Source organism: Thermobia domestica, chromosome 5, assembly GCF_964235325.1.
Source record: "Thermobia domestica chromosome 5, izTheDome1.hap1.1, whole genome shotgun sequence".
Taxonomy (NCBI): domain Eukaryota; kingdom Metazoa; phylum Arthropoda; class Insecta; order Zygentoma; family Lepismatidae; genus Thermobia; species Thermobia domestica.
In genome coordinates, this window is record NC_137458.1 from 154,383,398 (window position 1) to 154,398,785 (window position 15,388).

The 15,388-nt window shown below is 37.1% G+C and overlaps 1 protein-coding gene across 1 annotated transcript in view; it reads right to left on the reverse strand.

Annotated features, from left to right (window-relative positions):
- The window catches only part of LOC145685285 (synaptotagmin-15-like), a 258,648-nt gene that overhangs the window by 230,863 nt on the left and 12,397 nt on the right, over positions 1-15,388 (reverse strand). The gene's annotated exons all lie outside the window — the stretch shown is intronic.

Consider the following 15,388-nt stretch of genomic DNA (forward strand, 5'->3'; position numbering starts at 1 on the left):
CACAAACTCATTCTCCTTATCTGGAACAAGGAACAATTGCCACAAGAGTGGAAAGAATCAATTATTGTTCCAATTCACAAGAAAGGCGACAAAACTGACTGTAATAATTATCGAGGCATTTCTCTTCTGTCAACATCCTATAAAATCCTTTATTAGCAAGATTGACCCCATACGCAGATGAAATTATTGGAGATTATCACTGTGGATTTAGACGAAATCGATCAACTATCCACCAAATATTTACCATTCACCAAATACTAGAATAAAGTAGGAATACAATACCCCGATACATCAACTATTATTGATTTTAGAAAGGCTTTCGACTCGGTTAGGAGAGAAACATACAACGTTCTTACAGAACTTGGAATACCGAGAAAGCTAACTAGATTAATTAAGATATGTCTAATGAATCCCAAAATAAAGTCCGGGTAGGAAAATTTTTGTACACGAACTTTCACGTCGAAAATGGTCTGAAACAAGGAGATGCGTTGTCGCCATTATTATTTAACTTTGTGCTGGAATACGCTATAAGGAAAATCAAAGATAGCACCCAGGGCCTAGAGTTGAACGGTATTCACCACGTTATGGCATATGCTGATGATGTAAATTTAATAGGGGATGATAGGAGAACAATAGAAAGATATGCAGAGATCTTATTAAACGCTTGCAGGGACATGAGTTCAGAAGTAAATGCAGATGAAACTAAATACCGGTACATGGAAGTGCGAAGGACCGTAATATGGCAAATTGTGAATGCATTAAAATATTAAATAATACTTTTGATAAAGTGGATACTTTCAAAACTTTAGGATCAATATTAACAAATGAAAATCATATTCACAAAGAAATTAAATGTCGACTAAAAGCAGGGAATTCGTATTATTATTCAAATCAAAATCTCTTGTCGTCGCGAATTTTGTCGAGGAATTTGAAGCTTAAAATATATAAAACGATAATCATGCCTGTGGTTCTGTATGGTTGCGAAACATGGTCGCTTACTCTGAGGGAAGAACATAGACTGAAAGTATTTGAGAACAAGATCCTGAGACTAATATTTGGACCCAAGAAGAACGGGAATGGGGAATGACTGAAACTTCATAACGAGGAACTACATAATTTATACGGTTTATTCAACATTGTTCGGATCATCAAGTCTAGGAGGCTTAGGTGGGCAGGTCATGCAGCTAGAATGGAAGAAAGTAGAAACGCTTTCAAAGTTTTTACTGGAAGATCAATCGGAAAACGACCATTAGGAAGACCTAGGCGCAGATGGGAGGGCAATATTAAGATGGATGTCGCAGAGATTGGAATACAAAGTAGAAACTGTATCCAATTGGCTAAGGATAGAAGTCAGTGGATAACTTTTCTAAACGCGGCATTGAACCTCCGGGTTCCATAGGCCATAGAGTTAGTTAGTTAGTTAGTTTCATACAGATAAGCAGACATTTCGAACATACTATAGTCAAGTTTGTCGTACTCCTATACTTGAAATTATCTGGTGTTGTGTTCCTTTAAAGGATAAATTTCCAAAGTTGGTCATGAGTTTCTAGCAAAATTCTGAGCATTTACCGGGAAGAAATTAATAATCTGCTTGTTTGTGTGCTTGATAATGTATAAGGAGAACGGAAGTTGTGTTTATGTTCCTATATAAACGATTCTAAACTTGGAACTATTTGCCAAGCGGAGGGAACTAATTGGCACGAGATTACTTCATGGTAGGATTAGGGGAATGAAATAAGCATTTGTTTTGTAAACATGGCTGGTGATAATCAGGGAAATCTATTAAAAGTAAGTAAAAGTAATGGTTTAATAAATCTAAAACTTATTGTAGAAAATGCAGTAAGCAAATAACTGTAAAGGAATGTGGAGAAAGTCATACTTGTCAATGTAACAGTAACATAACCAACATGACGGCAAGATTCTAAAACACAGGTTCCCCTTCCCATTTAGCTGTAATAAAGACAGAAAACAACGTGCCTTATGGGGCTTTAACCTGCCTTCACTTGCTGACGCTCGCTCTGCAATACTATTTGAAGTATATATTAAAGTTTGGTACATAAAGGAGCCAATTATTACGCTTTTACCCAAAAACTAGGCGGACGACCTACTTTCGAATAATTTTTTGCCCCTGTAAACAGGAGCGTCATTTCAGACTTCGCTTGATGAGGCAAGAGCACCACTGACTTAAGACTTTTACGTGTTGTACTAATATGTTAGTAAACAATCGATTAAAGTATACGTAAATCTCAAACTCTTGGGGGGCAATTGCCCCCTCCTGCCCCCTAAATGACACCCCTGCCTGTAAATGGTCTAAGGATAACATTCAAAATTAAGTTATATCTATATGCTACAGGGGTAAAAGGGGATCTGAAAAGGTAGGAGGACGGATCACGTCACACCATCCCCCATGCCTATCTTGGCCCATTGTAATTTTTAGGAAGTGGAGGGACGCCATATATATTTTTGAATCACTTTTATCCCTGTATATGCAGACAATGCAAGTGATTTTACTGGGAATTTTGATAAGATCGAGGTTCGAATTAGAATATTTTATTACAACTGAAAGCTCTGAATTGGATTCAAGAACTTGGAATGTGTCGGACTGTCAGTATTCATTCAGCATAATCCATTATAACGTAATGACAATCTGAACAGTAATACGAAATGAGCAACTTCGTATTTTCAGTTTCACTTAAATATACAACTTATTTATTTCAGTTGCCCTTTTATTTTAGTCTAAACTCCAGGGGTGTAGCCAAGGGGGGGCCCATTGGGGCCCGGCCCCCCAAATGGTTTCCTGGCTCCCCCAAATGACCAACTTTTAAAACATCATAGTAAAATTGTCTCGCTTCATTCATTTAAAAGTAACAAAGTTTATTGACAATTAATAATTTATGATAAAATAGCATGGAGAAATATTGTTTTTCTATACCGATCGAAAAATAGTATAGTATATCTTCCTTATACCGATCGAAAAATAGGATACTTCTTGTGACAGCAGATTACACAATTTACTGCGATTTATATTTGACAGTTTTAAGACAAACGTTTTAACAAGGTACTACAAATACAGCCATAAAACAAAGGTACTAAACTGATTTGTAAGTACAGTATATTTTATATGCTTTAACGTGTTTTAAAAGACATAGAGGATGGAAAATTTGGTGAGAAACAATGCTTTTATTCAATTTGGATTTCATTCGCTCTCTTTTATTTCTACTCAGTGTAATAAAATAATTCTGTTTTGTTTTAGTCACGAATAATAAATAAATATTTTTGTCAGGAAACCATAAAGAAATTAAGTGAAATTTCAAAGAAAATCAATCTTGTGTAGATAGGTTCTGTATAAAAGGTCTTAAATTTAAATATAAAGGTAACCAGGAAAAGTTTTGTTGCTTTTTCACCCACTACCTTCGAACATCGATATATCACCTATGTCACCTATGGAAGTCAAAAATAGTCCCCATCAGCATCGACGATCTTCTGAAAACGTTCTGGAAGGCCATGCAATCCATCGCGGTAGAACTTGGTGGGCCGTGAAACGAAGAAAGTATGAGGTGCATTTTGGACTTTTACTAGGGATTTGAACTGGCGTCCTCTAAGGTGATTTTCCAAAGAATGGAACAGGTGATAATCGGACGGTGCAATACCCGGAGAATATAGTGGTTGCAATATTGTTTCCCATCCAAGGCGGAAAATGGTGTCCTGAGTCATCCTAGCCACGTGGGACTTAGCGTTGTCCCGTAAACGAGGACCCACTTGCAATTCAGAAGTGATGGCTCCAGAGTTTTGAGTTTTTGTTGAGCACAGCTCAACTGCTGACAGTACACAGTGGCATTGATACTCTGACCAGCTGGTAGCAGTTCCCGATGCACGATGCACCAAACACACAGAAGGACCTTCTTCTGGTACAGTGCTGGTTTCTGCTGTTTTGAAATCGGTTCATGGGATGCTAACCAATGATGACGGCGCCGTGGAGCTTCGTATAGGACACATTTTTTATCACATGTCAACACCCTGTCCAGAAATGGCTCCGAAACAGTAAATAAACACAGGCGACTGCCGCGTTGCCTTCTGGCCCATAGTCAAAATATGAGAGACCCATCGACCCAACTTGTAGTGCTTCACAAGTTGATGGATGTGCTGCCGAATGGTTTCACCACATACTGAATTGTAGTCCCAGTTCCTCTTCGTACATGTGTTGGTCTTCTGGCACGTGGTGTTTTCGGGTGTTTCGTCATCGTTCTTAAACTTGTTAAACCATCGCTGCAATGTCCGCGTCGTCACGACACCCTCACCAAAGGCCTGGCATATCTTCTGTCCTGTTACAGCGGCGTTTGACCTCCATTTGAACTCGTTCAGCATACATGCTCTTATGACGCTCTGTGGATGTCCCATGTTCCCTCTGTCTTTAGGCAAGTTCACGGTGTGTCTGAATTGCCACAACCAGGTAGTATGTTGGATATACCCACACCAACAACTGACGTTCGCCTTATCTCCACTTGCATTCATCTCACAGTGTGAAGTCCAATTGAACACAGACCTCCACGAAAAGGGACAGAACATTCTTGGTTACCTTTATAGTTATGCACAAAAGTATAGCGTTTGGATTGAATATAATTTATGGATAATAATAATAATAATAATAATAATAATAATAATAATTAATAATAATAATAATAATAAGCTAAAATAGTGTTCTTAGTCTTCCAGAAGGAAACCAACATTTTCCCTTCTTTCAGGTTTCAAAAACATTAGCAGCAACACATTTTTTTGGCTTTGTACATTTTAGCTGGCCCCCGCTCAAAAACGACGGGCCCCCCCTACACAAACCTGCTGGCTACACCCCTGCTAAACTCCAATGTTTCTTCATAATAAATCATGTACAATATGTTATATTCAGATATGTTATTTTAATTAAACTTCAATTATTACAATGATTTGTTTTTTATTGCAGTAATTTTTATGATTTTCTTGTTTTTAATCTGATTTATGATCTCAGGCATAGAATTTCAGGTTTTTGTTGCCAGTAAATCACATAATTCCATCGGTGCAGATTATTGTTGAGTCGGCCAAATAATATAAATTAGATTAAATTAAGAAGAAAGAATAAATAAGAAGGACTAAACACATGATCTGCGAGATCCATCTTAATATTGTCCTCCCATTTGCGCCTAGGTCTTCCTAATGGTCGTTTTCCGATTGATTTTCCAGTCAAGAGTTTGAAAGCGTTTCTACTTTCTTCCATCCTAGCTACTTGACTTGCCCACCTAAGCCTCCTAGGCTTGATGATCCGAACAATGTTTGGTAAATCGTATAAATTATGTAGTTCCTCGTTATGAAGTTTCCGTCATTCTCCATTCCCGTTCCTCTTGGGTCCAAATATTAGTCTCAGGATCTTGTTCTCAAATACTTTCAGTCTATATTCTTCCCTCAGAGTAAGCGACCATGTTTCGCAACCATACAGAACCACAGGCATGATTCTCTTTTTATATATTTTAAGCTTCAAATTCCTCGACAAAATTCGCGACGACAAGAGATTTTGATTTGAATAATAATACGAATTCCCTGCTTTTAGTCGACATTTAATTTCTTTGTGAATATGGTTTTCGTCTGTTAATATTGATCCTAGATATTTGAAAGTATCTACTTTATCAAAAGTATTATTTAAGATTTTAACGCATTCATAATTTACCGTATTTACGGTCCCGACGCACTTCCATGTATTTAGTTTTCTCTGCATTTACTTCTAAACCCATGTCCCTGCAAGCATTTATTAAGATTGTGCATTTCTTTCTATTGTTCTTCTATCATCTCCTATTAAATTTACATCATCAGCATATGCCATAACTTGGTGAATACCGTTCAACTCTAGGCCCTGGTGGCTATCTTTGATTTTCCTTATAGCGTATTCCAGCACAAAGTTGAATAATAATGGCGACAACGCATCTCCTTGTTTCAGACCATTTTCGACGTGAAAGCCCGTGGACAAAAATTTTCCTACCCGGACTTTACTTTGGGATTCATTTAAACACATCTTAATTAATCTAATTAGCTTTCTCGGTGTTTCAAGTTCTGTAAGAACGTTGCATAATATTTCTCTCCTAACCGAGTCGAAAGCCTTTTTAAAATCAATAAATAGTGATGTACCGGGATATTGTATTCCCACTTGTTTTGGAGTATTTGGCGAATGGTAAATATTTGGTGGATAGTTGAACGATTTCGTCTAAATCCACACTGAAAATCTCCAATAATTTCATCTGCGTATGGGGTCAATCTTACTAATAGGGTCGGATTAGCTTAGGAAAGTATGGACCCATTTTGTTAAAATTAATAGAGTATAAGTTCTCGTCTCTGCGTAAGGAAACCAACAGGAATTTCTCTACACAGCTCCAGCCACGTTCAGAATACGAATACTCGTTACTTTCCCACAATTCAACCACGCGGGAACCTTAGGCGAAGGAGTTCCCTCCGCTTGCCTAAGAGTTCCATCATTATATCCGCTTATAAAAAAAAAATACACACAAGTTTCGTTCTCATATTATCAAGCACACAAACGCGCAAATTATCCATTTTTACCGGTAAAATTTTCAACATTTCGCTAGAAATGGACGACCAAGTTTGGAACTTAACCCCAAGTAGGTATTTGTCATCAGAAATTTCCAAATTCTAAGCAATTCTGCATCGTAAAACTTAGACAATGTTACTTTCTACTTTTACGCGTTAACGATGCGGTTGATCCCAGATAGATATGAATTGTGTCACAATATTATTATATCAACTTGAATGTATGTAGGAAACTTTTCTTTTTGTCTCTTTCTGAAAGAAAACACACTGTCGTCTTTCTCTATTTCTGTGTGTGAATTGTCACTACAATTTCCTCTTCAATTATGGACTTAATTATTCTGTGTAGTTGGTAACTTAATATAATTAGTCTCGTTTTCCGGCTTTTCCATTATTTGTTTTTCATTATTATCATATTCTCTGTGTCTTCATCTTTCACTAATTTCAATCTCTCCACTAAGGAAGAAATGTAATTTTTACGAACTATACTTAGGTAAATAATATAAATGTAAATATTTTTTACTTTGTTAATATTTAATCATTGGACCACGCCATGTACTGTTTCATTGTAATATTGTTTAAATCTTTGTTTTTTCCCAGCCAAGTGAACTTTATGGTAGACAAACACCGTGTATGTGGGTTTCCTCGGGATTCTCCCGTTTCACGGGATTACTCATCATCACCGTCTCCTTTAGCCTAACCGACATAATCGTGGGACGTAAAACTCAAAGATTTCATTTCATTTTTCTTTGTTTTTCTTACTCTTTTAGTCATGCTTATAAGGCCAGATTTAGGGTTTTGCAGCCTGTAGACTAGGCAGAGCCGGAGCTAGGGGGAGAGCGGGGCAATCGCCCCGGGAGCTAATAGCAAGGAGGCGACGAACGAGCAAGAAGGAAAGAAGAGTATTTGAGTATTTGAAATGAGGAAACGATGCGATGCCCCGTAAAAGTCCTGGCGCTTTGATAAACCAATATTGTTGTCGTTTAGAAAAGAAATGGATTTGTTAAAAAGTTTCTTGCTCGCTCCGCTCGCAACTCAGACGTTTCAATAAGTTTTCACTTATTACTTAAAACAAGTTGTTATATACATGATTAGTTAATGACGATGTGATATCAAAGTGCCAAGTAGTGACTTACAGATTACGCAGAAGCATTTTCAAAATCAGAAACGGTCAAAGTCTGAAATACGTGTTCGGAGTTTTGATGGTGATGAATTTTCTTAGTTAATCACGCTTTTCTACCCAATCGGGTTAATCACGTTGGAGAGAATGAACGTATGAAAATGAGAGGAGTGAAGAGAACATGCTAGCTGTTGTTTGCGCGGGAATATTAAAAACGAAGGTAAACAAAAATAATAACATTTTTGAACTTGAAATAGATTAGGAGCTTAAGGGGTCAGAATTTAACCCAATGAATTTCGTCACTACAGTGACTTTTTTTTATTCAATTGACATATGAATTGCTTCCAATTTGAATGAGTTTATTGGGATAATTTCTCCATGGATATTTTTTTGTGCATACGTATCTAGTTCTGTGATTTTTTAATCTATCTACATACATACAAAATATACACACATTATACGTATCCATTACATTTCACAAAATATTTTTTTTTCATCGTAAAAGATTCGAAATTAAAATGCTATTTGTGTGGTCACATAGAGAATAAAATTACGAAAGTTTACAATTTTTACTGGAAACTAATGCTGTTACCCATTTAGAATATTCTAAAAGAACATAGTTTTTAATGTATTGAAATTGCATTTCTTATGGATAGTATGAAACGTTGTAAATAGTTGTAAAGAGTGTGGAGAAAATTCCATTAAAATCCTTCTACGGTAGGAAAGCCGTGTTACACATGGAGTTAGTGGATGCAGGTGGTAACATTGGAAAAGTCCGGGTCTTCTGAGCAAAGCGATGATGTCAGAAACCGGGCCCCGGTCATGAGGCCCCAAAAATGGGGTCCCGAAGGTTTGGACACGGGTTCTTTTTATACGCCTATTGAACATGGAATTGTTGTACGTGGGTGGTGGCGTTGGAAAGGTTCGAGTCCTCTGAGCATAGCAGTAATGTCAGAAATCGGGCCCTGGATTCCAGACCCCAGAAATGGGATCCCAAAATACTGGATTCGCGTTCTTATATTCGGCTATTAAACAAGGTGTTTTTGGACGAAGATGGTGACGTTGGAAAGGTCTTGGTCTCTTGAGCACTGTGATGTCAGAAATCAGGTTCTGGCCCCGACGTTTTGGGTTGTGTTGTAAACCTTTGCTCTGGCTCAATCTCAATACTTGATTTGCAAGATAAAGCATTCAATTCAGCTATAAATATTGTTTTATCTTGCTCAATCAAATAGTGAGATTAAGCTACAGAAAAGGTTTACGACACACTCTGAAAATTGGATGCCCCAAACCGATTTCTGCATCAACGCTGTGTTCAAGAGACAAAGACTTTCCAACGCCACCACTTTCGTCCTATAACTACATGTTGAAGAGGCAAATAAAAGGAACCCGAGCCAAAGACTTTGGGATCCCATTTCTGAGGTTTCAGGTGTCCAAGCCCGATTTTTGATATCACCGCTGTGCTCAGAAGACCCAGACCTTTCCTACCTTATCACCTTCATGCAACAACTTCACGTTTAATAGACAAATAGAAGGGACCCGAATCTAAAGCTTCGGGACCCAGCTTCTGAAGTTTTGAGACTAGAGCCCAATTTCTGATGTTACCTTGTGTTCTAGAGCCTTACCAATGCCTCCACCCGCGTCCAACAACTCCACCTTTAAAAGGAGAATCGAAGGATCCGAGCTTACAACTTTGGGACCCCGTTTCTGGGGCTAAAAGGCCAGGGCCCGATTTTCTGACATCGCACTATGTTCAGACGATCTTGACCTTTCCTACGCCACCACTCTCGTCCATCAACTCCACGTTTAATAGCGAAATAGATTGGGTGCGAATCCGAAACTTCGGGATCCCATTTCTTGAGCTTTGACACCAGGGCCCGATTTATAACATTATCATGTTCTCAAACGACTATACTTTTCCAATGGTACCACCTGCGTCCAACAACTCCATGTTTAAAAGAGGAATAGAAGGGACCCGAGCCCAAAAACTTCGGGATCTAATTTCTGAGGCATCGAGGCCAGGGCCCGATTTCTGACATCACAACTGTGTTCAAGGGACTAAGACCTTCCCAATGCTACTACTCTCGTCCAACAACTCTATGCTTAATAGGCAAATCGAATAGACCCGAATCCAAAACTTCGGGACCTCATTTCTTGAGTCTCGGGTTCCATTTCTAACATCACCAATGTGCTAATGGAATCCAGACGTTTCCATTGGTACAACTCGCATCCAAGAATTCCACGTTTAGTAGTCGAATAGAAGGAACATAAGCCCAAAGTTTCGAGACCCTATTTTTATGGATTCAAGGCCCAGATTCGATTTCTGATATCACCAGTATGCTCAAGGGACTAAGTCCTTTCCAGTGCCACTAACTGTGTACAACTACTTCATGTTTAATAGGTAAATAGAAGGGACCCAATGCAAAAGCTTCGGGATTCCATTTCTGAGTCATCGAGTCCCGGATTCCCTTTCTGACATCACCGATGTGCTAAGGGGACCAAGATTTTTCCAACGCTACCACCCGCGTTCAAGAACTCCCTGTTTAATAGTGGAATAGAAGAAACCCGAGTCCGAGGGACTCCATTTCCGGGGTCTCCGGGCCTTGGCTCGATTTCTGACGTTACTACTATGTTCAGGGGACCCGGATATTTCCAGCGCCACCACCCGCGTCCACCAACTGCATGTCTAACACGGTTTCCCTGACGTAGGACAATTGGCTCCATGCTCTTTCCATAACTGTTCTCCAAATGGATTTGTATACACACAAAAATGGTTTTGTCAAGTTAAACAGAAAGTTCAAATTAAGCATCTTCAAAACAGCACTTATTTGTAAAAGACAGAGGCGGATCTAGAAGGTAAAAACTGGGGGGGCAGTCAGAACCCAGACTATGATAGGTATATCATATTTACTCTAAACGTTAAAAAATATATAAATAATAGCTTAAATTATTTCTACCACTCAAAAAAGTGGGAGGTCTAGGCCCCTCGGCCCCGGCCTAAATCCGCCACTGATAAAAGAATATATAATGATCACTTTTGGCTGTTGCAATGGTATGTCCAAGAAGCTTGATCAAAATTCAGCGTAGCATAACAACAAAAGCCGCTTGCTTATGTAAAAAAAAAAAAAAAATAATAAATAAATAAATAAATAAATAAATAAATAAAAATAAAATAAAAAACTTGATAAGGTGAGTATAGAGGAGCTCCAAATTCTACTTCGCGTCGCGCGCAGAAATCACTAGCTACGGCTCTGAGACTATGATCGATTTGTCGAATTCTCGTAGATTTTTTTTGAAATTATTGTACTTGAAAACAGGTTTTTAAGTCGTTTCAAAATCTAATATTTTACAAGAAAATGTTGTTTAAAGATAATCACTTAAATTTATCTATAGTAAAAAGATATTCTATGGGCTTTTCGAGGTCATGAGGCGGACAACAAAATACTCATCTGCTTTATTTTTATCATTTATATGGCATTAGAGCTCGTAAATCAGCTTGTCTATTTTGTTGTCTTTTCTGTGACCTAGAGCTGGCTATAAAACATCTCCCTAGTATAAGTAGGCTTACGTGTAACTAACTACACAAGTGAAAAGTATTTTGATGCTCAATAAAAGAAATACACCGACAATTGGCTATTTTCGCAGCTCAAAATATTAGCTTATTAACATTTTTCTAAAGAGGACAAAGAAATGCACAAGTTTTACGAAATATGTCGCTTCAAAAAATAGATATTTGCCGCTCCGGGCCACAGATCACATAGCCTAACGGCTCTAGGCTGCAGTCCACTCAGCGTTCTTAGAAATCCGGTCCTACATGCTAACTTATTTCCATTTGTCGAAGGTAATTTATATTGTATTGATTTCAAAAAGCAACTGAGTTCCATTTCACATTGTGGAACAGGAGTAGGCTTCTGAACTATGATAGAACAATGTCGAAATTAGAACTCACCACTTTCAGTTTCAATAGAACAGTGCGTCCCTCTCTGGATACGCGCGTATCTCAATCATGAAACTACAAACTCTGTATTTCAAGATACTCGCAGCGAGACAGGTCCGATATTCCTGAGATACATCTATTGCTCAAGAAGCTGTATCTCAGCTAATAATCTTCACTGAGGCATGTAACTTGTAGCATCTTGTAGAGTTTAACAAGTAGTTATAGTGATAGTTATCTCACTTTTGATATATTTTTTTAGATACACCATCGTGTCACGAGAGGGACGAGTGGTATTCAATATTTTCTCTTTCTTTTATCTCATGCGCCTCTAACAATACTTATTCATCCAAGCGCATGTCCAGAGATTTAAGCTGTCTTTAAGTTAAAATTGCAGGCAACTATATCAAAAATAAATTATACAATGGAAAAATAAAGTGTAATAAATATAATACCTGAAATTTGAATATTATAGAAATTGTTCCCCATTCTCATTCAGAACCGAGGTTTCCTAAAAGTTGAAACACGTGTTCGATTATTTTTAATGAAAACATTTGTTCCAAATTTCACACCTCTAAATTAAGCGAGTCCTTTCATTGGACACTTTCTGAATAAAGAAAGGGAAATTTGAAAGTTATAGAAATGTCCTCTCTCCCTTAGAAGCGAAATTTTAGAAAATGCTGAAATTTGCATTTCCTTCTTTTTAACGAACAATTTATATGGCAACGAATTCGTTTCACAAGTTTTAATACCTCTTTATTCCTTTTAGGATGTGTTTTTTTTTTTTTAAAAAAAATCCTTTCTCATTTTCACTTTTGGCAGGAGAGATATACTCTATTCCAATTCCGCGTTTCTAGGAATCTAATACTAAAGTGTGGCAAAAAAACACAAACCAAATTGTACTAGGTGGCTACAAAAAGCAAGATTGCTATCTAACCGAGGAAGAGCACGAGCGCAGCAGGGAGCAGACGCATCAGCGACGGAGGGTATGTGCGTAAACGAGGATAGTGAAAAAAAAAAAAAAAAAAAAAAAAACACTCTTGCTATCGCATAAAATCACACAGATCAGAACAATTGTAATGGTTTTACATGGTTTCACACTAGTAACCCTAGCTTGTAAACATTAAATATAGGTTTCCTACATTGTGCAGAAATATTCCACCAGTGGAAATTAATATGTTACACAGCTTTCTTATATACGTTCTCAGTTATTTTAATATTCTAGTGTAGCCCTTGTAATGATTTGACACTAGTAACATTACACTTGTAAATATAAATACTATAGAGCGTCCCACTCTTAGATTGCAGTACAGAGTAAATGGAGCGCGCTGTTGCCACATTTCTTCCGCCGTATGTTTTCTTTCGAAGAAAGAACAAGAAAGACAGAAAGAGTAATAAGTCTGTAAATAAATCCTTCTTAAATTCATATATTTTAAACTCTTTTGCCATTCCAATCGCGCAAATTCATTTAGAACGGCGAATTGGAGGGTACGAAACAAGAGTCTAACAATTGTGTGTTAGAAGTTTTTTTTTTTTTTTTTTTTTTTTTAATGATGGTTTATAAATCGTTGCAATGAAATTTTTGATGGAAGCAATACGAAATCGAGAGAACATATGAAACGAATAGAGAACATATGATTGAAATAAATGTCAGGCTAAACAGTTCTAAACACAAATTTCCTGCACCGATTGTGCAGCAAACTAAGGAATAGCAATGGGTAAGATACTGCTACTGAAGTTGGATAAGAGTGAAAACTGGAGTAGGGTGATAGTGATAAGTGACGAAAAAATGTGACGTACGAGAACGCTCATTCGTCTTTGTACGCAAAATATTCGCTAATCCAATTCCGTTTGTCAAACAAATTACATCATAAAGTATATTGTGAAGGCGGCTTCTCCCCACTTCCGATGTTTAAGACTGTATCATCAAGGACGTGCTAGAGGATATGGTGGCAGGAAAAAGAGGGAGGGGACGAATAGAGACCACAATTACTGGACGATACCAAAATAGAAAAATCATGCGTGAAGACGATGAAGTTAACCGAAGACCGTGGATCATGGAAGCTTCTGAGTTGCAGCAAGTGGTCTGCCAGTAAAATATGATGATGATGATGATGACAAATGCAATGGTGAAATGGGAACTGAACCTCCCTAGTTTCTATACTCACTTCTGACACCTCAGACACACAATATCAGTCTGGAAACAGAAGAAGAATGAAAATAAACCCCATTATATCCGTTCTAAACATACGCGTAAGTTGTGACTTTAAATTACGTATAGTGACAGCCAACAAGATACAAATCATTGGGCGAGGAAACAAAACCAAACAGAATTATCAAACCCTGCTTCCTAAAGAAGCATGGGGGGGGGGAGAATAAAGAGGCCTTTCATTCTGCTTTGTGAGCTCATAAAGTTATTTGTTATGAACGCTTTTGTCATTTTCATCTGTGTATTCAAAGTAAACAAGAGAAGTGGAATTGCAAACGAAACCAACTTTTATTGTCAAAATTGTCAGCATCTGAAACAGCATTAAGGACTACATGCGAACCATAAATGAATCAATTACAAAACTAATAACTTTTTATCATTATAGATATTTGTCATTATATATATATATATATATATATATATATATATATATATATATATATATATATATATATATATATATATATATATATATATGTGTGTGTGTGTGTGTGTGTGTGTGTGCTTGCGTGCGTGCAACTCAAGGAAAACAAGCGAAGTAAGTAGTGGAACGTAAGATTGAGTGGAGTTGACGCAATATTTATCGTAGGTGAGGTCCAGGATTCGATTTTGCAGGATTCGATTCCGTTAAGCAGTAGATTCGTGCTCGCATAGCATCAACAGTAAACACTCATCGGTATAGCACAATACTCTACATCAGTAACTTTAAAACAAACATTATAAGGAAAATAGCATCGGCAAGATTTATCACTGCTTTTTTTGTGGTCAGATGCGCGCGCTTTGGAAAGTTGATGCTTAACACTAAAAGTCATAAAATCTAAATGAAGAAAGATATTGACCTGCGAATTGTTTTAAAAATAATTTCAATCTTTTCTCAATATTTTTCTCGCTTTGCACCCCCATCTAACCTGAAAAATAAAAAAGTTTCTCACTAGTCAACTTTTTAGATATTGCATTGCAATAGTATATGCACTTTTTCTTACATTTTATTTTTTATTTTGAAATTCAAAAAGTTTTTTTGAATGCAAACTTTTCCAACATTGGCACCAAATATGGTGTTAATAGCTGTATAAGTTTCAACGTTCTATCTCTTAGAGTTCCGAACTTATGACGTGATATATTTAATGCGACGTTAGAATTTGCCATTAGCAAGATTTCACTCTTTCAATTTATTTCAATACTTGAAAATTCTTCTCGATGTGAGAAAAACAGATTATTTGATAGAGAATACAATGTTCTACAATAATTTATTCATACCTAGTAAAATAAACTATTTCTAAAATTCAGGCTAAGTTTGGCAACACTGGGCATAAGGAAAAGCATTGCCATTTACTCCTGTACTGCAATCTAAGGGTGGGACGCTCTATAGTTCTCTACATTGAGGGGAAATGTTCCGACAGTGGAAATTAATATCGTAGACAATCCTCGTTCATATGCAATTACTCATTTTAATCGTAAAACCGATCGACTACTCTGCACCACTATCAAATTCTTTTGTAAATAACAAAATTAATAACCAATAGTTTGCAAATATATGTGGGACAATTTAGGTTTATTCATGTTT